The sequence below is a fragment of the Arachis stenosperma genome, chromosome 7 (genome assembly GCF_014773155.1).
Source record: "Arachis stenosperma cultivar V10309 chromosome 7, arast.V10309.gnm1.PFL2, whole genome shotgun sequence".
In the NCBI taxonomy this organism is placed as follows: Eukaryota; Viridiplantae; Streptophyta; class Magnoliopsida; order Fabales; family Fabaceae; genus Arachis; species Arachis stenosperma.
Window position 1 is genome coordinate 48846985 of NC_080383.1, and position 22343 is coordinate 48869327.

General features: G+C 35.8%; 1 long non-coding RNA gene and 1 other non-coding gene across 5 annotated transcripts; both read right to left on the minus strand.

Moving 5' to 3' along the window:
• Positions 1–458: 458 nt before the first annotated feature.
• Positions 459–4730, minus strand: LOC130941445 (uncharacterized). 4 transcript variants are annotated; one of them, XR_009070639.1, is made up of 6 exons: positions 4038–4730; positions 3829–3886; positions 3388–3441; positions 2663–2745; positions 2084–2212; positions 459–889 (listed from the first exon to the last, which is right to left on the minus strand). It is a non-coding gene; the product is annotated as an uncharacterized LOC130941445 (long non-coding RNA). The 4 variants fall into 4 exon arrangements; XR_009070638.1 differs by having other exon boundaries at positions 3829–4730; XR_009070637.1 differs by having other exon boundaries at positions 3388–4730.
• Positions 4731–20920: 16190 nt separating this feature from the next.
• On the minus strand, positions 20921–21024 carry LOC130942524 (small nucleolar RNA R71). The gene has a single exon (XR_009071091.1). It is a non-coding gene; the product is annotated as a small nucleolar RNA R71 (small nucleolar RNA).
• Positions 21025–22343: the final 1319 nt, after the last annotated feature.

Sequence of the window (22343 nt, forward strand, 5' to 3'; positions counted from 1 at the left end):
CTAAATGATTTTGCGACGGTTAAAAAAAGCGTCACAGATTTGAGCGTCGCCAGCTGTCATAGTGACGGTTTTGGACCACCGTTGGTAAGAAGTGTCGCTAAATTGTTTGTGACAGTTTTTAAAGTATAAAACCGTCACTAATTTATAACACTAGTAAAGGTGTTTTTTATACTGTATTTTGTGACGTTTTAAAACTGTCGTTAAATTACTAAATCCTGTGACAGTTTTTTCTTATATTTCTTGACTATTTTAAACCGTCACAATATTTAGCGACTATTTTAAACCGTTACTAAATTACTAGTTCTTATGACCATTTTTATGCATATTTAGTGACTATTTTCCGATTTAAAACCGTTACTAAGTTACTTATTCCTGTGACAGTTTTTCCTGTATTTAGTGACTATTTTAAACTGTCATAATCTCTCCAATACCAAAGATTTCTATCATCAAAAGTTGAATTCTCCAGAAATGACATTGTATTTCAAAAAATCCAAATTTAATCCCACAAGTTTTACAAAAATAACAACAATGTATTTCAAAAGTTGAATTCTACAAGTTTTAATTACATAATCATAATCCATATGTAAATTCAAAAAATTCCAACTTAATCTAAACATGTAAACCTAACAATTCTTACTTTGACCTTTTTCTTCTTCATCTTTCCTTCACTCTTTCAATTTTCTTCCTCCTATGACCTCGATCACAATAATGGACTTGCTTGATATCTCAATCAACAGCTTCCGCAACTCAGTGTTGTCCTTCACAGCAGTGAGTTCCAAATCATACAAATCATATCCCTCCCTCCCTGGGTTTTACAGGTACCCCAATTTGGACAAGAGTATAATATTGATTTAGGACATAATAGTATCTGATTATCTGTTCCTTTTACCTATTTTTAAAGGATTCAACATAAAAAAAAAGGAGAAAATAAATTAGAAAAAAGTAAAGTCAGCTAGCCAGCTACTTGTAAGTTAGGTGTCACTGGTTCACTTCACTAATTTAGTGGACTAACATTGAGCTAACATTTTTATTAGTGAATAAATAAATTAAGAAAAAAGATATTAAAGTTTAAATATCAATTAGGATAATAAAAATAATTACCATTTTCATCATTTGAGAGATTAACATTTTCTCTAGCATATACAACATTTGGTTCAACATGTTCATCTTTTTCCTCTTCGAATTGTACAAGCCTTCTTTTAATTAATATATATATATAACAAAAGAGAAATAAAGAAATGTTATAGGTTCACACTTAAAATAAAGAAAATAGAAGCAAGCAATCCAAAGAATTAAATCAGAATGGCAGAGAGATGAAATTTTATTGGCATAGGCTTTGGTGATTTTCAACTTTAGATATTCAAAAAAAAATAGAACTCTGTATAGATGCAGCATGATTGCCAACCCCTCCAAGACCAATGACCACAACATATGATACACTCACTTTTTGCTGAGACTCAAAGCCAAAAAACTGAATGTTCCTAATAACATAACAAAATTTCAACCCCAGATAAAAATTGATTAGTTGAGATTGAAGAAAATGAATCGCCCTTGTACACCCAATTAATAAAAGGTTTATATAAAAAATAAATCATAAAAAATTGGTTTTGGACATAGTGGGTAATGTGCTGGTGGTACTTCTTGCAAGAAAACTTTGCAAAAAGCTCGAACAACCAAATACATTAACCAATTATATATGCATTAACCAATGAGTTAAAAGTTTATTTTTGCTTTGTCTGCCCATTCCCTGTAAGCCAGCCAGGAGAAAACATGGCACAAATATATGCATTAACCAATGATCCCTAATCTAAAAGTTCACTTTTCTAAATTATATTAAGGTGATAACACTCCATTGGCTATACAATCTAGTGATGCACATTTTAAATTGTAGACATTCATTAATATACATGGAGGATCTTTCATGCTCCATTCATTCTAGAATTAACAGCCAAGCGCCCAAGACATTCACACTATCATAATGAGCTATAAGAAAGGATGAAGACCAAGTATATTGATGGACAAGTGCTAATGTGTCTCAAACTGAATAGTCTTTAAAAATAAAAGTGCATCATGTATGTCTTACCAATTAATTATTCAGCAAAGAAAGAAACAAAGCAAGTTGCAATTTCTGATTTTCAACAACTAGGTCATTAATTTCTTCATTATAGATCTCCATGTGGGACACTCAAATTAGAAGCTCACGATCAAACATCTGAAAATAAATTGGTCGAACCAAACCAAACATCAAAATAACAACATGAACAACTACAAACACGAACTCTAAACAAGACTTTTAGCAGAAGCTACCATCTCAATTTTGCAAATATATCTTTTGACAGCCTAAGGAATTATTCTTGGGTCATTTTCCGAACCATTCATGGTGAATGTCTTGCCACTGCTGGTTTGCCCATAAGCAAATGCAGTTCTTAACCATATATTCATCTCAATAATTAACATCTAAAAGCAAAATAGAAGAATTGGAACAGATTTCACAGTAATTATAATTTGAACTACTAAATACTAAAGGTAACCATTATTTATTGATTTAAATGTGCTGACTTTAGAGCTCTTGTACATTGATCATTTCAAATAAAAATAGATACTATAATTAGTAAAGTATACCAATTCAATGAACAAGAAATAAGCAATGTGAGGTACTAACCTTAAGATTTAAGATCCTTTGTCAGGGACCAAATAATAAGCAGTCTTGATTTTCTTATTAAAAAAAAAAGATACGGAAGCAACCTATAAAAGTCATCAATACTGTTAAAAAGATTCAGGCCAATGAATATTATTATTATTATTATTATTATTATTATTATTATTATTAGGAAAGAGGCTGAAGGTTAATTAAGTTCTATACTAGTTAACTAGATGAAGAACAAATTAAAAATAATAGTCCAAAAAGTTCAATTAAAAAGGAAAAGTTTAATTTATTTTATAATAATTATCAACATTCCAAGATATATACATGTAATTTTCAAGTGCACCCGGTCCTTATTATTTTATTTCAGTTTACATATATAGCTAAGATTTTTTCTGTTTTGAAATTATTGAAACTTATGGTTTGAAATTGACTATTTTACTAGCTAGTGGATAAATAATCATGTCCTGCTGTTAGCTGGCAACAGCAAAGTAATACAATAGCAAAATAATATAATAGACTAACCACAAAATTTAACTATAAAAAGGACAATTCACTATTGCTTCCAATCCCAAAATTTAATCATAAAGAGACTAACCACTATATATTTTATAGAAGGCATCAGTTGAAAGAGTATAACTCTCTAGCCATATAACCAATCAGATGTAAATTGCTGATATAAATATATTAAAGAAGCAATTCAAAGCTCAGTGAGTTAAAAAACATATAATAGTTAATTTTACCTCTCTGCATTGAAGAAGTGGCTCCTTAGCCTTTAGGTTACTGTTTCCTTCATGCTACAATTTCATAGCCACAATTTCACAAAGACTAATTAATAATCAACATAACAAAGTGATGTTAGTAGGAAGATACTAATAATTAATGAGTTGGTGATAGCTGGAGTCATGTGAAAGAACAAGGGCTTTGGCAATTTTTCATAGCCAAACACTGGAGCCATATATAAATATACAATTGAAAGACATGGTAGAGACATAGTTACATGATGAGTTCTGCTATGGGGATGATAATGTAAAATTAACAAGAAAAGTCTGAGAATTTGATTTCTAAAGAAACACTGAGTTAAAAATTTTTGCTAAACATGTTGAACATGTATGCTATATGGCTAATATTTTAGTGAAACTTTATAGTTTTACTGTAATGTTCAAACTGAGTTTTATGCCAACCTGAATAGATGAAACTGTCTGAATGGCACTTGAATTGATCCATATTGTAGCTATGTAGCTTAAGTTTAGGTCATCAAAACCAACCAGAAACACAAATGTTTACTCAATATTTTTCACTGATGAAGAGTTGAAAGAAATAACACGAAAATACAAGAAAATATAAGAATACAAGATCCATTTAAAACAAACAGAAGAATATTTATTCATACCTTTGTCTCAGCATATGTGCATTATTAGAGGCTCAGTAAATAAAGAAGACCACAGCTTCCCTGTTGTCTAGAATTTACTGATGTAAGATATTAATCTTCACAAGCAACTATAACCAAATACTTCTTGCATCAACAATAAGGTGTAAAATGAAATTATGTGCGGTTGAATTTTCACTTTAGACTCTTCCATTATCTGATGTAGACTATGAAATTCACAGAAAAAACATGAGAATGCAATCATTATGACAAATTGTAGCAAAATAGAATGCAAAGAAAAAAAGTCACACAAATTTGGTTGAAGCATTTCATCGAACATGTTGAATATTGTGGTTGAACGAGACGAAATGGTTATCGAAAAGAGGGGATTAGGGTTTGCACTGACAAAAGAGGGCAAGAGAAAGGACAGTGTGGGAGACGGAGACGGCGAACTCAAACCGCGATGGAGATGAACGGCGAACAGGGAACAACGAACTCGAACCGCGACGGTGAACGGCGAACGACGAACTCGAACCGCGATGCGCGAACAGTGAACGGCGGACTCGAACCGCGAGGATGAACTCGAACGGCGACTGATTGTTACTTTTTCATCTCTTCTCTTCTTATCTCCATGACTGTAGTGTGAATGGGATTTTGAAAAAGCACAATAAAGGAGAAGGAGTGAGACTCTGAGAGAGACACCACAGTGACGGTTAAAAAATTATAAATATAAATGTCGTTATATTAATAAATAGAGACCTTTTAAATAAGGGTCACAAATTAAGTGTAGCTATATACTGAATTTGGTGTAGTTTTCATTTTTACTTGCTTGCAACACATGTAATGTTAACATTTCAGTGTGTAAGACATTCATGACCCATCTTAGCCCCATAGCCATTATTCTAATTGTTGCTTGAGGATGAGCAAGCATTCTGAGTTTGGCAAGGGAAAGAGGAAGAATAGAGGAAAAAGGACAACAATAATGAAGATGAACTACAAGGTTGTAGAGTTTCTTTTCTTCTCATTTATTTCCAGCACTTTAAATTGCATGATTGTCTTCATCTTTTCTGTTTACATGTGTGTATGAATAAAGCATAGCTTGAATCTTGATTTGTAACATGTTGCTGTGGCATTATGACTACCAACTTGAGCTTTGTGAATTCAAAAGCAATAAAGCATCATGATCATAAACAAACAAGGAATTAAAGAAGATTTTAGCATGTGCATACAAGTATTGGAAAGCTAGTATGATTAATTGTTGCTCAATTGCATTGGATTTTATTTAATTGAAGTTTTTATCTAGGACATTTTGTGAAATCTTTTGAAATCATGAAAACCTTGAAGAAGCAAATACAATTAAAGCAAGAAAAGAAAAAGGGAAAGAATGAGAAAGCTGAAGGCTCTGAGTACCAATGGCAATTTATTTGCTAAGTGCTTGTGGTGTTTATGTATCAAGCCAAATGCTTGAAAACAAAACACTTAGAAATCAAGGCTAGGCTCAAGTGCAAAAGTACTCCCTCAAAGCTCAAGGCTCTGAGCATCAATGATTAGAGAGTCAAGAAAAGAAACAAATGAGCTTAATGAAGTCCTCTAATTAAATGCTTGTGGTGCTTATGTATCAAGTGGTAATACTTGAAAACAAAGCATTTAGAAGTCGTAGCTTTGTTATTAACTCATGGGGCAAAGCACCCAAAAGGAGAAGCTAATAAAAAAAAATCAAAAGCTTGTTTCAAGGAAGAAATATAAGAGAAAGATTTCATAAATTGAGCTAGATAGAAGCATCAATCATTTACATCCCTTTTGTGATTGTAGCATGCTTAGAAAACTAGCTAACCATGAACATTGAGTTGCTATTCTTCTTACCTTGGATTGTCAATCTTTATTGCATGATTCTTTTCTTGCTTGGGGACAAGCAAGGTTTAAGTTTGGTGTTGTGATGACAAGTCATCATATACCTATTTTTCTATGCTTTTTCATACAAGAAATTGATGATTAGTGCTTAAATATTGCATTCTTTTGTGCTTAAATGATATATTTTCTTGATCTTTTAAATTTATAAATCTTGTAGAAATTAAGAAGAAAAAGAAGCAAAGAAGCACAAAATAAGTTAAAAAGGAGAAAAAAAGAGCTTTGGGACACACTTTGAAGTTGGAGCACACTTTGGAGCATTAGGCCACGCTTTTAAAAGCATGGCCCATGACCAAATCAAAGAAGGAAGCAACCAGCACGCACATTGCTTTGCCCTTGCGGAGAGCAGGGCAATATCTTGATGAAACAAAGTGAGGTTGGAAGCAAATTTTCGCTAAGTTAAAATCTGGGCGCTCACAACATGACCATGCCTACTTCAAATGGCTATAACTTGAGCTACAGATGTCCAATTGATGTGCTTCTAGTTGCGTTGGAAATCTGACATTTAGAGCTTTCCAACAATATATAGCAATCCATATTTGGCGTACAATTGGGGCATGAGTGAAAGGCATCTTTAAGGGCCAAAAATAAGTGAAAATAAATCAAAGTGCTTCCACCAAGGTTCGAAGCTGAAGCCTCACTCCAAAGCAAAGTAGCGCTCATTATTCTGCTCTGCCCTCTTAGAGAGCAGGGCGTTGTCGAGCTTCTCTTCATGAAAATTCAAGAAAAAAATTGCAGCAACTTCCTCCACCAAGTTTCGAACCAAGGATCTCTAGGAAGCCAAGCCTTATGCATGAATTAGGTGCCAAGAAGAAAAAGCCAAGCAATGCACTCCATGGGATTCGAACTTGGCACTCCCCTTGGAAGCTCCATTACGCTGCTCACAAGGAGGGCAGAGCACACTCCTTGGCGCACACAAGCGCATCATGACACGGTCCAAGGAATTGAGCGCGCAAGACACACATGCAAGGCTCCACTGCCCCGCTCTCCACAAGAGCAGGGCAGCATCCTGATGCCTCACTATACTCAGCACGCAACATGCATCCCCACACAATGCTTCACTGCTCTGCTCTCCACAAGAGCAGAGCAGCCTCCTGGGAGCAACACCTATGGGCCAAAATTCAATTAAAATTCCCTTTGAACTCAATTCTTCACCAATTGAACCAAGGCCATCCAAGACCCATTCTCCCTCAAATCCAAAGCAAGCTAAGCCCATTATCATCTCTCAAAGGCACAAGGATCAATTAGATTAGGATTTTTATTTTTAAATGTAATTTATTTTAATTTTATTTTCATTTTCACTTTGTAAAGCCTATATAAAGGCATCAATTCCATCTCATTAGAAAGAGGGCTAGCTCCACTAGGGAGCATTAGGAGTAGTAGTAGATAGCTCTCTCTTTAGTTTTTCTCTTTGTTTTGAAATTTTGAATTGAGGTTGGAGGAATTCTGTTTCAATCTTTGATCTGAAATCCATCTTTGTTCATCTTCTGCATAATTTCTAAGAATTTAAAGTTGAATCTGAGTTTTCATTTACTGCTTCCATCTTCATTTCTTCTTCAATCTGTTTGCTGTTGAATCAAGGAAGGGCTTGAGATCTAGATTTATATTCTAGTCTCTTTGATTCCCTGAGATCTTCAATTTTATTTTGCAATTGAGTTAAGTTCTTGGCTGCTCTTCTGTTTTTACTGTTCTATTGAAATTGTTGATTCTTCTTCTGGAATTTCATGCATAATCTAAGTCTTCTTGCTGGTTTCCTCTTCTGCTACGTTTACTTTTTTGCAATTTCCTTTCCTGCATTCTGTACTTTCACATTTCTGTTCACATTGAGCTTGATTTAATTTCCTGCACATTTACATTTTCTGCAATTTAAATTTCTAGTTGCTTAATCTATTGCTTTCTTTAATTTACAACATCCAGCCCCCCTTTACTTTTTCTGCAATTTACTTTTCTTGCAATTTAAGTTTCAGCTCTTTTACTTTCTTGCTCTTTAAGTTTCCTACCATTTACATTCTACAACTTTAAATTCATTGCTATTTACTTTCTATTTGCTACAATTTCACCCAATCACTTAATGTTAGCTTGACTAAACTAATCACCCACTAAAGTTGCTTGATCCATCAATCCCTGTGGGATCGACCTCACTCTTGTGAGTTATTACTACTTGATGCGACCCGGTATACTTGCTGGTTAGATCTATGTGTTTGGAAATTCATTTTCTGCAAAAACACCATCACTAAGGACTCACAAGACAGCTCTTGGGTGGTCCATTAGTGATCTTAAGGGCTTTAGTCCAGCGAGATGCATGCACAAGATCCTATTGGAGGGTGACACTAAGCCAGTGGTTCAACCACAGAGACGGCTGAATCCAGCCATGAAGGAGGTGGTGCAGAAGGAGGTCACTAAATTACTAGAGGATGGGATCATTTATCCTATTTCTGACAGCCCCTGGGTAAGCCCTGTCCAAGTCGTCCCTAAGAAGGGTGGCATGACAGTGGTTCATAATGAAAAAAATGAACTGGTTCCTACAAGAATAGTTACAAGGTGGCGTATGTGTATTTATTACAGAAGGCTCAATACATCTACCAGAAAGGATCATTTTCCTTTACCATTCATAGACCAGATGCTAGAAAGACTAGCAAGTCATGAATACTACTGCTTCCTAGATGGATATTCAGGTTATAATCAAATTGTAGTAGATCCCCAGGATCAAGAGAAAACAGCATTCACATGTCCATCTGGAGTATTTGCATACAGAAGGATGCCATTTGGTCTGTGTAATGCACCTGTAACCTTTCAAAGGTGCATGCTATCTATTTTCTCTAATATGGTGAAAAAATTTCTGGAAGTCTTCATGGATGACTTTTCAGTATTTGGAGACTCATTCAGCTCCTGTCTTGACCATCTAGCACTTGTTCTAAAGAGGTGCCAAGAGACTAACCTGGTTTTAAACTGGGAGAAATGTAAGTTTATGGTGACTGAAGGAATTGTCCTTGGGCATAAAATTTTGAACAAGGGAATAGAGGTGGATCAAGCTAAGGTAGAGGTAATTGAAAAACTACCACCACCTGCTAATATTAAGGCAATCAGAAGCTTTCTGGGGCATGCAGGATTCTATAGAAGGTTTATAAAAGATTTTTCAAAAATTGCAAAACCTCTGAGTAATCTGCTAGCTGCTGACACGCCATTTATCTTTAATAAGGAGTGTCTGCAGGCGTTTGAGACTCTGAAAGCTAAGCTGGTCACAATACCAGTCATCTCTGCACCAAACTGGACATTACCATTTGAATTAATGTGTGATGCCAATGATCATGCCATTGGTGCAGTGTTCGGACAGATGCATGACAAGCTTTTGCACGTCTCATGAGCGGATAATTTATATGCTTTTTGGCATTGTTTTTAGGAAGTTTTTAGTATGATCTAGTTACTTTTAGGGATGTTTTCATTAGTTTTTATGCTAAATTCACATTTCTGGATTTTACTATGAGTTTGTGTGTTTTTCTATGATTTTTGGTATTTTTCGGCTAAAATTGAGGGACCTGAGCAAAACTCTGATAGGAGGCTGACAAAGGACTACTGATGCTGTTGGAATCTGACCTCCCTGCACTCGAAATGGATTTTCTGGAGCTATAGAACTCTAAATGGAGCGCTTTAAACGGCGTTGGAAAGTAGACATTCAGAGCTTTCAAGAAATATATAATAGTTCATACTTTATTCGTGATTAAACAATGTAAACTGGTGCTCAATGCCAGTTCCATGCTGCATTCTGGAGTCAAACGCCAGAAACACGTCACAAACCAGAGTTGAACGCCCAAAACACGTTACAACCTGGCGTTCAACTCCAAGAGAAGCCTCAGCTCGTGGATAGATCAAGCTCAGCCCAAGCACACACCAAGTGGGCCCCGGAAGTGGATTTATGCATCAATTACTTACTTCTGTAAACCCTAGTAGCTAGTTTAGTATAAATAGAACTTTTTACTAGTGTATTAGACATCTTTTGGTCTCAGTTTTATTTTATTATTCATCTTAGGAGACTATTGATCACGTTTTGGGGGCTGGCCATTCGGCCATGCTGATGTGCGGAAAACGATCCGACACAAAACTCACCGGCAAGTGTACCAGGTCGCATCAAGTAAAAATAACTCACAAGAGTGAGGTCGATCCCACAGGGATTGATGGATCAAGCAACTTTAGTGGGTGATTAGTTTAGTCAAGCTAACATTGGTGAATTGGATGAAATGTGACCAGCAGAATGTAAAGTGCAAGGAAAATTAAAGTGCAGAAAGTAAATGACAAAAACGTAAAGAGCAAGAAATGTAAATTGACAAGAATCTTAAATGACAAGAAATGTAAATTGCAGTAAATGTAAAGGGGAGTGGGTGTTGGAAATTAAAGAAAGCAATAGATCAAGCAACTAGAAATTTAAATTGTAGGAAGAGTAAAAGTATTTTGGGAGTTAGGATTCAAGAAATCAAACAAGGAAGTGTAAATAGCAATCAAACAGAGAAGTAAATGATGCAGCAAACTCAAACAGATTAGGAAACTCACTTGAAAAATCAAAACAGAGAGCAGCTTGGCTTAATTGCAAAATATAAATGAGAGGTTGAAGATCTCAGGAGCTCAATGAGACTAGAAAACAAGTCTAGATCTCAATCCCTTCCTTGATCTAACAGTAAACAGATTGAAGAAGAAATAAAGATGAAAGCAGTAAAGAGAGCTTTGATTCAAATCACAATTCACTGAAATTTTGTAGACAGGCAAACAGAGAGAATTCTCAAGGTGAGAATGAAAACAGAATTCCTTCCAATCTCCACCCAAGATTCAAAACAGAAATGAAAACTAAAAGAGAGAGCTATCTACTACTACTACTCCCTAATGGAGCTAGCCTTCCAGTGAAATGAAAATAATGCCTTTATATAGGCTTTTTACAAAATGAAAATAAAAAATCAAAACAATATTTATAAAATGAAATTCCTAATCTAGCTTCTCTGTGTGCCTTTGAGTCATGTGGGCTTTGCTTGCTTTGGAGTGAAATTGGGTTGAAGATGGATCCGTATGGCCTTAGTCTTGAGAAGAAATTCGCTTGCAATTTGGACATTGGGGTATTTACGTTTGAGTCAACGTTTGAGGCAAACGTTGACTCAAACGTCTTCGTGTGTGGCATTATGCAGAAGGCCATTTGCTGTCAGTGGCGTTTGACCTCACGTTTGAGGTCAAACGTTGGCGCAGGCGTGGGCTTCCTCCAGGGCATTCATCTAGCAACGTTTGGCCTCACGTTTGCCTCAAACGTTGGCGCAAACATGAGACTCTTCCCAGGCAGTCATTCAAGAAACGTTTGGCCTCACGTTTGCCTCAAACTTTGGCGCAAACGTGAGACTCAGGCGTTGGGCTTCAAGTCTTGGGACGCTTCTTTGTCCTCTTGTGAACGTTGCTAATTTCATGTCCAATATAGAGTATTATATATGGTTGGAAAGCTCTAAATGTCAGCTTTCTAACCCAATTAGAATCACCTCAATTGAACATCTACAACTCAAGTTATGCTCCTTTGAAGGGTACAGGATCGCTGGCTTTGGTGTGCAACGTTTGAGGCGACGTTTGCCTCAAACGTGGTCGAAAACACCAGATTCTGAAGGCTCAAACGCATTGTCCACCCCATACTATTATATATTGTTGGAAAACCCTGAATGTCTACTTTCCAATGCCTTTGGGATCGCATAGTTTGGAGCTTTAGAGCTCAAGTTATACTCCATCGAAGGTGCAGAGGTCAGTTGGCCTCACTGCAGGTTGACACCATGTTCGTTTATGCACATTTCGGGGCAGTTTTCTCCCTCAATTTTAGTGTCCACCATACAGTGCCATATATTCTTGGAAAGCTCTCAATTCCTACTTTCCATTGCTTTTTGAATCATCTCATTTGGAGCTCTGTAGCTCAAGTTATTCTTGTTGGAAGTATACCCCTTCAGGCTGTGGTTGCACTCTTCCTCACGTTTGAGTCCAAGTTTGAGGCAAACTTGAGCTCAAACGTGATCCTTCTTCTTGCCCCTTGCTGTCCCCTTTTCTTCAACCTTCTTCCAAGCCTCTTTCCACCTATCATCAATCAACAATTGCATCAAAACTATGCTATAATCATGAGAGTTCTTCTTCTTCTTGATATATAAGCAATTATTGCACAAAAACTCATGAAAATGCATCAATTCATCCATGGTTGATTGAATCTAAGGAAACATAAATTTCTACCCAAATGGCTTACTTGTAACTCAAGAAAGTGCATAAAACCTATAAAAAAACAAAGAAAAAGCATAGAAAAACATGACATGATGACATGTCATCACAACACCAAACTTAAACCTTGCTTGTCCCCAAGCAAGAAAAGAATCATGCAATAAAGATTGACAAACCAAGGTGAGAAGAATAGCAACTCAATGTTCATGGTAAGCTAGTTTTCTAAGCAAGCTACAATCACAAAAGAAATGTAAATGATTGATGCTTCTATCTAGCTCAATTTATAAAATCTTTTTCTTATAATTCTTCCTTGAAACAAGCTTTTGATTTTTTTTTTTAGCTTCTCCTTTTGGGTGCTTTGCCCCATGAGTTAATAACAAAACTACGACTTCTAAATGCTTTGTTTTCAAGTATTACCACTTGATACATAAGCACCACAAGCATTTAATTAGAGGACTTCATTAAGCTCATTTTTTTCTTTTCTTGACTCTCTAATCATTGATGCTCAGAGCCTTGAGTTTTGAGGGAGTGCTTTTGCACTTTGAGCCTAGCCTTGACTTCTAAGTGTTTTATTTTCAAGCATTTGGCTTGATACATAAACGCCACAAGTACTTAACATATTGTCATTGGTACTCAGAGCCTTCAGCTTTCTCATTCTTTCCCTTTTTCTTTTCTTGCCTTATTTTGTATTTGCTTCTTCAAGGTTTTCATGATTTCAAAAGATTTCACAAAACGTGCTAGATGAAAACTTCAATTAAATAAAGTCTAATGCAATTGAGCAACAATTAACCATACTAGCTTTCCAATACTTGTACGCACATGCTAAATTCTTCTTTAATGCCTTGTTTGTTTATGATCATGATGCTTTATTGCTTTTGAATTCACAAAGCTCAAGTTGGTAGTCATAATGTCACAGTACCATGTTACAATCAGAATTCAAGCTATGCTTATTCATACCACACATGCATACAGAGAATATAAAGACAATCATGCAATTTAAGGTGCTGGAAACAAATGAGAGGGAAAAGGAACTTTACAACCTTGTAGTTCATCCTTTATATTGTTGTCCTTTTCCTTCTATTCTTCCTTCTTCCCATACCAATACTCAGAATGCTTGCTCATCCTCAAGCAACAATTAGAACAATGGCTATGGGGCTAAGATGGATCATGAATGTCTTCCACAATGAAATATTAGTAGCACATGTGTTTTAAGCAAGCAAAATTACAAATAACCATGAAGGCACAGAGAAACAGAAACATTCTAATTGCAAACATAAGAGGGTGTGCATGATACATTGCATAAAAATATGAGTGACACACCAAACTTAGTGTGACACTTTCACTTGGAATCGATGCAAGTATCTTGTAAGGATTGGAACCAAATTTTGTTGCATAGCAACACCAAACTTAGAATGCAACTATATGTCACTTTATTTGAATTAAAACTAAACAAAAGAAACTGTTATTTGTTGAATACAATCACCAAGCCAAGATTTGTCATGAATAAGGATCTCTTGGTGATGTATTAACAAAAGCAATTAATAAAAGAAAACATAAAAATATAAAAAAGTGACTAAAACAAAGAGAATGCAAACGAAATGTCAAAACAAAAGAAAAATAACAATGCAAAGGCAATATGATTATGCAGACAAGTGATGTTGCTGGATGAGTTGCATAGAAAAATAAGTGGCATACCAAACTTATAATCTTAGTGTGTCACTTTCATGTAGAATTGATGCAATCATAAAAAGGAATTGAAAATAATTTGTTGCAGGGCAACACCAAACATAGAATGTGATCATATGCCAATTTATTGAAATTTAAACAAAGCAAGGGAAAAGAAATGTACCTACTGTCTACCTGTTCTTCACTTTCTTCCTCTTCTTCCAGTTTATTAAGAGGAATGACTTCAAGGGAGGAGAAGTTTCAGCTATTGTCCCCTTTCTTGGTTTCTTCTCAGCAAGCTTTCTTTTGAAATTGGCTTGGTTGAGCTTGCTTGCTTGATCAGGGGGGGATTGTTTGCAGTTGACCTTTTCTTGAATGTTGTCCTTGATATCTTGGTCACAATCCTCTTCTTGGTGCTTTTGTTAATTGCCTTCACTTCCTTGAATCCAAGTTTTGGTTGCTGTGTGATTGTTGGAGTGATTTCTTTATCAAGAGCCTCTTGCATTGGTGGTTCCATGAGCTTTTCTTTCATGTACTTCTCTACTTCAGTTGAGTGTGACTTCTCTTGAATGTCTTCCTCCCTTTCTTCTTCATGATTTTCCATTAATGCCTCTGGGAGGGAATCTTTGTGTTTCATTATCACCTCAAGTGGCTCTTGTGAATGTAGAATCCTTGGCTCATGTCCAAATACTTCCACCACCTCTTCCTTTTTCACTAAAATTTCACTTGACACAGAGGCTTCCTCATCTTGCTTTTCCACTTCTTCACCCACAAATTGGTCTTCATCCTCTCTGTTTGATGGTTCTAAGTTCCTCCTTGTTTGCTCTAAGGGCTCATTCATCTTCTTGAGGATGATTTCTTTCTAGGATTGGGGTTGTGTGTATCTTTCCACGAGTTTTCTATGTATTTCAATGGCTTGAAGGTAATTCTCATCTGGTGGTTCAAGAGATGAAGGTTGAGAGTAATTTTGGTGACGTGGATATGTTGTGGTGAAGCTGTGTTGAGGGGTGTGGAATGAGTTGTGTGATTGATGGGATGACTTGTATGGATTTTGGAGGAAACTTTGTGTTGAGGCATAATCTAGTGATGAAGAACTTTCAAATGAGAAACTGTGACGTAAGGGTGAATGCTCTTTCATTCCTTGGTGATACTCCCAGCCACCATTAGAATAATGACTTGAATCATTTTGTGGTGGTGGGAAGTATCCCATATGATTCTCTTGCTCATCTTGTATCTCTGAAGCAAATCTCCATGAATTGGAGTGCTCAGACTCTGTTAATTCTTGGTGATATTCCCAGCCACCATTAGAGGGTGGTGATGGTGGGCAATATCCCGTAAAATTTTGTTTGACCATAAGATGAGTTGAACTCCATTTGTATTTTGTAAAATGCAACATCAATGGAAATTGAAATTCATGTCACAGAGACAGAATTTCTTAGTGAGGCAATAACTCAAACACCTTGGTTTCAACTTAGAATAGAGAACAAAAACAAAGAAAATGCTTGATCTAGACTTCTCACCCACTTAATCATTGTTGATCTAATCAATCCCCGGCAACGGCGCCAAAAACTTGATGTGCGGAAAACGATCCAACACAAACTCACCGGCAAGTGCACCGGGTCGCATCAAGTAATAAAACTCACGGGAGTGAGGTCGATCCCACAGGGATTGAAGGATTGAGCAATTTTAGTTTAGTGGTTGATTTAGTCAATCGAATTAAGTATTGGTTGAGTGATTTTGTATCTGACAGCAAGTAAATGGCAGGAAATGTAAAGGGAGAGGGGTAATTGACAAGAATTTAAAGTGCAGAAAAATTAAAAGAGCTGAATCTTAAAGGGCAAGTAATATAAATTGCAGAAACTTAAATTGCAAGAAATCTAAATTGCTTGAATCTTAAATGGGTTAGGGATGTGGGATTGCAGAGATTAAACAAGGAAAATAAAATGCAACAAACAGAGTGGAAGATGAATTCAATTGAACCAGATCTCAAACAGGAATGAAAATAAGCTTGGTGTAGCAATTAAACAAGGAAATTAAAATTTAAAAACATAGATCTCAGGACTCAAGAGACTAGATAGCCAAGTCTAGATCTCATTGCCTTCCTAGATCCAAATTCAGAATTCAATTGCAAAAGAAGTAAAGATCAAACAGTAGAAAACTAAATTCAATTTCCAATTTCTCAAGAGTGCAGTAAAAATCAAAACAGAGAGAGATCTCAAGGTGAGATTGAGATAGAATTTCCTCAATTCTCAACACCCATGACACAAGCAAGTATGCAGGAAAATGAAAACAAGAAACCCAGAGGAAGAGAATTCAATTCCCCTCCCAGAAAACTAACAACCAAAATGTAAAGTGAGCTCTCTACTGTGAGTCCTATGAAAATTCTAAAGAAAAGCTCCAAAAGGAAAAGCTCCCCGAAAACTTAAATTCTAAGCTATTTATACACTTTCTTCAAATGATCTTCAAGCCTTGAATTGGGCCCTTGCTCTTGATGGAATTGGGTTGACATAAGCCTCTGTTGATTGCTCTTGGTGTTGGGAAGAAATCCACTTGTGAACCGGACCATGAACCATTCACGTTTGAGTCAACGTTTGAGGCAAACGTTGACTCAAACGTCTTCGTGTGTGACATTATGCAGAAGGCCATTTGCTGTCATTGGCGTTTGACCTCACGTTTGAGGTCAAACGTTGGCGCAGGCGTGGGCTTCCTCCAGGGCATTCATCTAGCAACGTTTGGCCTCACGTTTGCCTCAAACGTTGGCGCAAACGTGAGACTCTTCCCAGGCAGTCATTCAAGAAACGTTTGGCCTCACGTTTGCCTCAAACTTTGGCGCAAACGTGAGGCTCAGGCATTGGGCTTCAAGTCTTGAGACGCTTCTTTGTCCTCTTGTGAACGTTGCTAATTTCATGCCCAATATAAACTATTATATATGGTTGGAAAGCTTTAAATGTTAACTTTCTAACCCAATTGGAATCACCTCAATTGGACATCTACAACTCAAGTTATGCTCCTTTGAAGGGGACAGGGTCGCTGGCTTTGGTGTGCAATGTTTGAGGCGACGTTTGCCTCAAACGTGGTCAAAAATGCCAGATTCTGGAGGCTCAGTCCACCCCATACTATTATATATTTTTGGAAAGCCCTGAATGTCTACTTTCCAATGCCTTTGGGAGAGCATAGTTTGGAGCTTCAGAGCTCGAGTTATACTCCATCGAAGGTGCAGAGGTCAGTTGGCCTCACTGCAGGTTGACACCATGTTCGTTTATGCACATTTTGGGGCAGTTTTCTCCCTCAATTTTAGTGTCCACCATGCAGTGCCATATATTCTTGGAAAGCTCTCGATTCCTACTTTCCATTGCTTTTTGAATCACCTCATTTGGAGCTCTGTAGCTCAAGTTATTCTTATTGGAAGTATACCCCTTCAGGCTGTGGTTGCACTCTTCCTCACGTTTGAGTCCAAGTTTGAGGCAAACTTGAGCTCAAACATGATCCTTCTTCTTGCCCTTTGCTGTCCCCTTTTCTTCAACCTTCTTCCAAGCCTCTTTCCACCTATCATCAATCAACAATTGCATCAAAGCTATGCTATAATCATGAGAGTTCTCCTTCTTCTTGATATATAAGCAATTATTGCACAAAAACTCATGAAAATGCATCAATTCATCCATGGTTGATTGAATCTAAGAAAACATGAATTTCTACCTAAATGGCTTACTTGTAACTCAAGAAAGTGCATAAAACCTATAAAAAAAACAAAGAAAAAGCATAGAAAAACATGACATGATGACATGTCATCACATGCCTGGACCTATCACTTATGTATTTTCAACGGTGGAGTTTCTACACACCATAGATTAAGGGTGTGGAGTTCTGCTATACCTCAAATTTTAATGCAATTACTACTATTTTCCATCCAATTCGATTTATTCCTGTTCTAAGATATTCGTTGCACTTCAACTTGATGAATGTGATGATCCGTGACACTCATCATCATTCTCACCTATGAACGCGCGTGATTGACAACCACTTCCGTTCTACCTTAGACCGGGCGCATATCTATTGGATTCCTTAATCAGAATCTTCGTGGTATAAGCTAGAATTGATGGCGGCATTCATGGGAATCCAGAAAGTCTAACCTTGTCTGTGGTATTCCGAGTAGGATTTCGGGATTGAATGACTATGACAAGCTTTAAACTCCCGAAGGCTGGACGTTCGTGACAGATGCAAAAGAATCACGAGATTCTATTCCAACCTGATTGAGAACCGACAGATGATTAGCCGTGCTGTGACAGAGCATTTGGACCATTTTCACTGAGAGGATGGGATGTAGCCATTGACAACGGTGATGCCCTACATACAGCTTGCCATGGAAAGGAGTAAGAAGGATTGGATGAAAGCAGTAGGAAAACAGAGATTCAACAGGGATAAGCATCTCCATACGCTTATCTCAAATTCCCACCATTAATTTACATAAGTATTTCTATCCTATTTTATTTATCTTTTAATTATCTAATCCAATCACATTTGAATCAGCCTAACTGAGATTTACAAAATGACCATAGCTTGCTTCATACCAACAATCTCTGTGGGATCGACCCTTACTCACATAAGGTATTACTTGGACGGCCCAGTGCACTTGCTGGTTAGTTGTGCGGAGTTGTGACTAAGTGTAATTCACGTGTGAGAGCTACCAAATTATTGGAGCCATTGTTGAAGATCACAATTTCGTCCACCAAGTTTTTGGCGCCGTTGCCGGGGATTGTTCGAGTATGGACAACTGACGGTTCATCTTGTTGCTCAGATTAGGTAATTTTCTTTTCAAAAACTTTTCAAAAATCTTTCAAAAAAAATTTTTATTCCTATTTTCGAAATTTTTTTAAAATAAATCATTCTATGGCTTCAAAACATTTAAGAATGGATTCCAGAGTTTCATGAAAGCATGTTGAATCCTGGCTGGCTGCAAAGCCATATTCAAACTCCTTTGGAATTGGTCTTCAACTAATCACCACAATGTATGTAATTCCATCCTAAAGCTGACTGGCTATTAAGCCATGTCCAACCCTTTGATTGGAGATTTGGGCTAATATTGAAAGATTCCTAGAATTCTTCTTAAAGATTTTGAATTTCTTATTTTCTTTTTCCTATATGTTTTTCGAAAAAAATAAAATAAAATACAAAAAAAATTAGAAAAAAAATCAAAAATATTTTGTGTTTCTTGTTTGAGTCTTGAGTCAATTTTTAAGTTTGGTGTCAATCGCATGTTTTTAAAATTATTATGCATTTTTCGAAAATTCATGCATTCATAGTGTTCTTCATGATCTTTAAGTTGTTCTTGGTAAGTCTTCTTGTTTGATCTTGATGTTTTCTTGTTTTGTGTATTTTCTTGTTTTTCATATGCATTTTTCGTTTGTTAGAGTCCAAGCATTAAAGATTTCTAAGCTTGGTGTCTTGCATGTTTTCTTTGCATAAAAAAAAAATTTCAAAAACATGTTCTTGATGTTCATCATGATCTTCAAAGTGTTCTTGGTGTTCATCTTGACATTCATAGTGTTCTTGCATGCATCATGAGTTTTGATTCATAATTTTCATGTTGTGAGTCATTTTTGTTGTTTTTCTCTCTCATAATTAAAAATTCAAAAATAAAAAATATATTTTCCTTAATTTTCTCATAATTTTCGAAAATTTGAGTTGATTTAGTCAAAAAAAATTTTAAAATTAGTTGTTTCTTACAAGTCAAGTCAAATTTTCAATTTTAAAAATCCTATCTTTTCAAAATTTTTTCAAAAATCAAATCTTTTTCATTTTTATCTTATTAATTTCGAAAATTTTAAAATTATTTTCAAAATCTTTTTCTTAATTTTATTTCAAATTTTTGAAATTATGCTAACAATTAATATGATTGATTCAAAAATTTGAAGTTTGTTACTTTCTTGTTAAGAAAGGTTCAATCTTTAAATTCTAGAACTATATCTTTTAGTTTCTTGTTAGTTAAGTAATTAATTTTAATTTTAAAAATTAAATTTTTTCAATCCTATCTTTTTATCATATCTTCTTATCTTATCTTTTTATCATATCTTTTTCAAAATTTTATCTTTTTCAAAAATTTGATTTCAAATTATCTTATCTAACTTCTTATCTTCTTATCTTTTCAAATTTGATTTTCAAATCTTTTTCAATTAACTAACTAACTTTTTGTTTGTTTCTTATCTTTTTCAAAACCACCTAACTACTTCTCCCTCTCTAATTTTCGAAAATATCTCACCTCTTTTTCAAAATTCTTTCTAATTAATTAACTAATTGTTTTAAAATTTTAATTTTAATTCTATCTCATCTTTAATTTTCGAAAATCATTAACTACTTTTTCAAAATTATTTTCGAATTCTCTCTCTCTTCTCTTCTTCTATTTATTTATTTATTTACTAACACTTCTTTCCACCTCTCTTCATCTCCAATTACTGCCTCTATCCTCACCCTTGTGATTGGATTCTCCACTTTTATTCCTTTCCTCTTCTACTAATAATAAGGATCCTCTTTGTCCAGATATAGAGGATTCCGCTTCCTTTTCTTTTTCTCTTCTCTTTCATATGAACAAGAATAAGGAAAAAGGCACTCTTGTTGAAGCTGATCCTGAACCTGAAAGGACTCTGAAGAGAAAACTAAGAGAAGCTAAATTACAACAATCCAGAGGTAACCTTTCTGAAATTTTTGAACAAGAGAAGGAGATGGCAGCCGAACCCAACAATAATAATGCAAGGAGGATGCTTGGTGATTTCACCAAACCAACATCCAAGTTTGATGGAAGAAGCATCTCAATTCTAGCCATTGGAGCAAACAATTTTGAGCTGAAACCTCAATTAGTTGCTTTGATGCAACAGAACTGCAAGTTTCATGGACTTCCATTTGAAGATCCTTATCAGTTTTTAACTGAGTTCTTGCAAATTTGTGAGACTGTTAAGACAAATGGAGTAGATCCTGAAGTCTACAGGCTCATGCTTTTCCCTTTTGCTGTAAAAGACAGAGCTAGAACATGGTTGGACTCACAACCTAAAGATAGCCTGAACTCCTAGGATAAGCTGGTCACAGCCTTTTTGGATAAATTCTTTCCTCCTCAAAAGCTGAGCAAGCTTAGAGTGGATGTTCAGACATTCAAACAAAAAGATGGTGAATCCCTCTATGAAGCTTGAGAAAGATACAAGCAGATGACCAAAAAGTGTCCTTCTAACATGTTTTCAGAATGGACCATATTAGATATATTCTATTATGATCTATATGAGTTTTCCAAAATGTCATTGGACCATTCTGCAGGTGGATCCATTCACTTAAAGAAAACGCTTGCAGAAGCTCAAAAACTTATTGACATGGTTGTAAATAACCAATTCATGTACACTTCTGAGAGGAATTTCGTGAATAATGGAACGCCACAGAGGAAGGGAGTTCTTGAAATTGATGCTCTGAATACCATATTGGCTCAGAACAAAGTGTTGACTGATGTAGCGGAAAACGATCCGACACAAAACTCACCGGCAAGTGCACCGGGTCGCATCAAGTAATAAAAACTCACGGGAGTGAGGTCGATCCCACAGGGATTGAAGGATTGAGCAATTTTAGTTTAGTGGTTGATTTAGTCAAGCGAATCAAGATTTGGTTGAATGATTTGTGATTTGCAGAATTTAAATTGCATGGAAAGTAAAAGGAATGTGTAAATTGCATGAAATTAAAGAGGGCAAGAAATTAAAGTGCTGAATCTTAAAGAACGAGAAATTAAAGGGGCAGAAACTTAGAACACAAGAAATGTAAATTACAGAATCTTAAATTGCAAGAAATGTAACTGGCTTGAATTGTAAAGGGAATTGGGAGTTGGATTAGCAGAAATTAAACAAGGAAAAGTAAAATTGCAACAAGCAGAGAAGTAGAAAATGGCTTGGATCAAACCAAATCTTAATCAGAAAAGTAAATGAGCATGGAAAGCATTAAACAGAATGTAAAGTTGGAATTTAGATCTCAGGACCCAGAGACTAGAAAACCAAGTCTAGATCTCAATGCCTTCCTAGATCCGACAAGAACAATTGCAAGGGAAATGTAAATTGCAAAGAAATTAGATGAAGAGCAATTAACAGAAAATTAAATTCAAGTAAGCAGTAAAGAAACAGAGAGATCCAAGGATGAGATTGAAACAGAATTCCTTCAATTCTCCAACCCAAGATCCAAGACAATTGTAATTGAAATTGAAAGCAATAAACTAAGAGGAAGAGAATGGAATTCTCCTTCCCCAAACTAAGAAATTAAAGATCACTCAGTAACTAAAACTCTCTGAAAATTCAAAAGGAAAGCTCTATGAAAAATAAGAAAAGGGAGCTCCCCGAATAACTTGAATTCTAGCCTATTTATACACTTTCTTCAAATGATCTTCAAGCCTTGAGTTGGGCCTTTGCTCTTGGTGGAATTGGGTTGAAAGAGGCCTTGGTTGATTGCTCTTGAAGTTTGGAGAGGAACCAAAGTGAACCAATTGAACCGGATCAAAAGTTGGAGTAAAAGTTTGAGTCA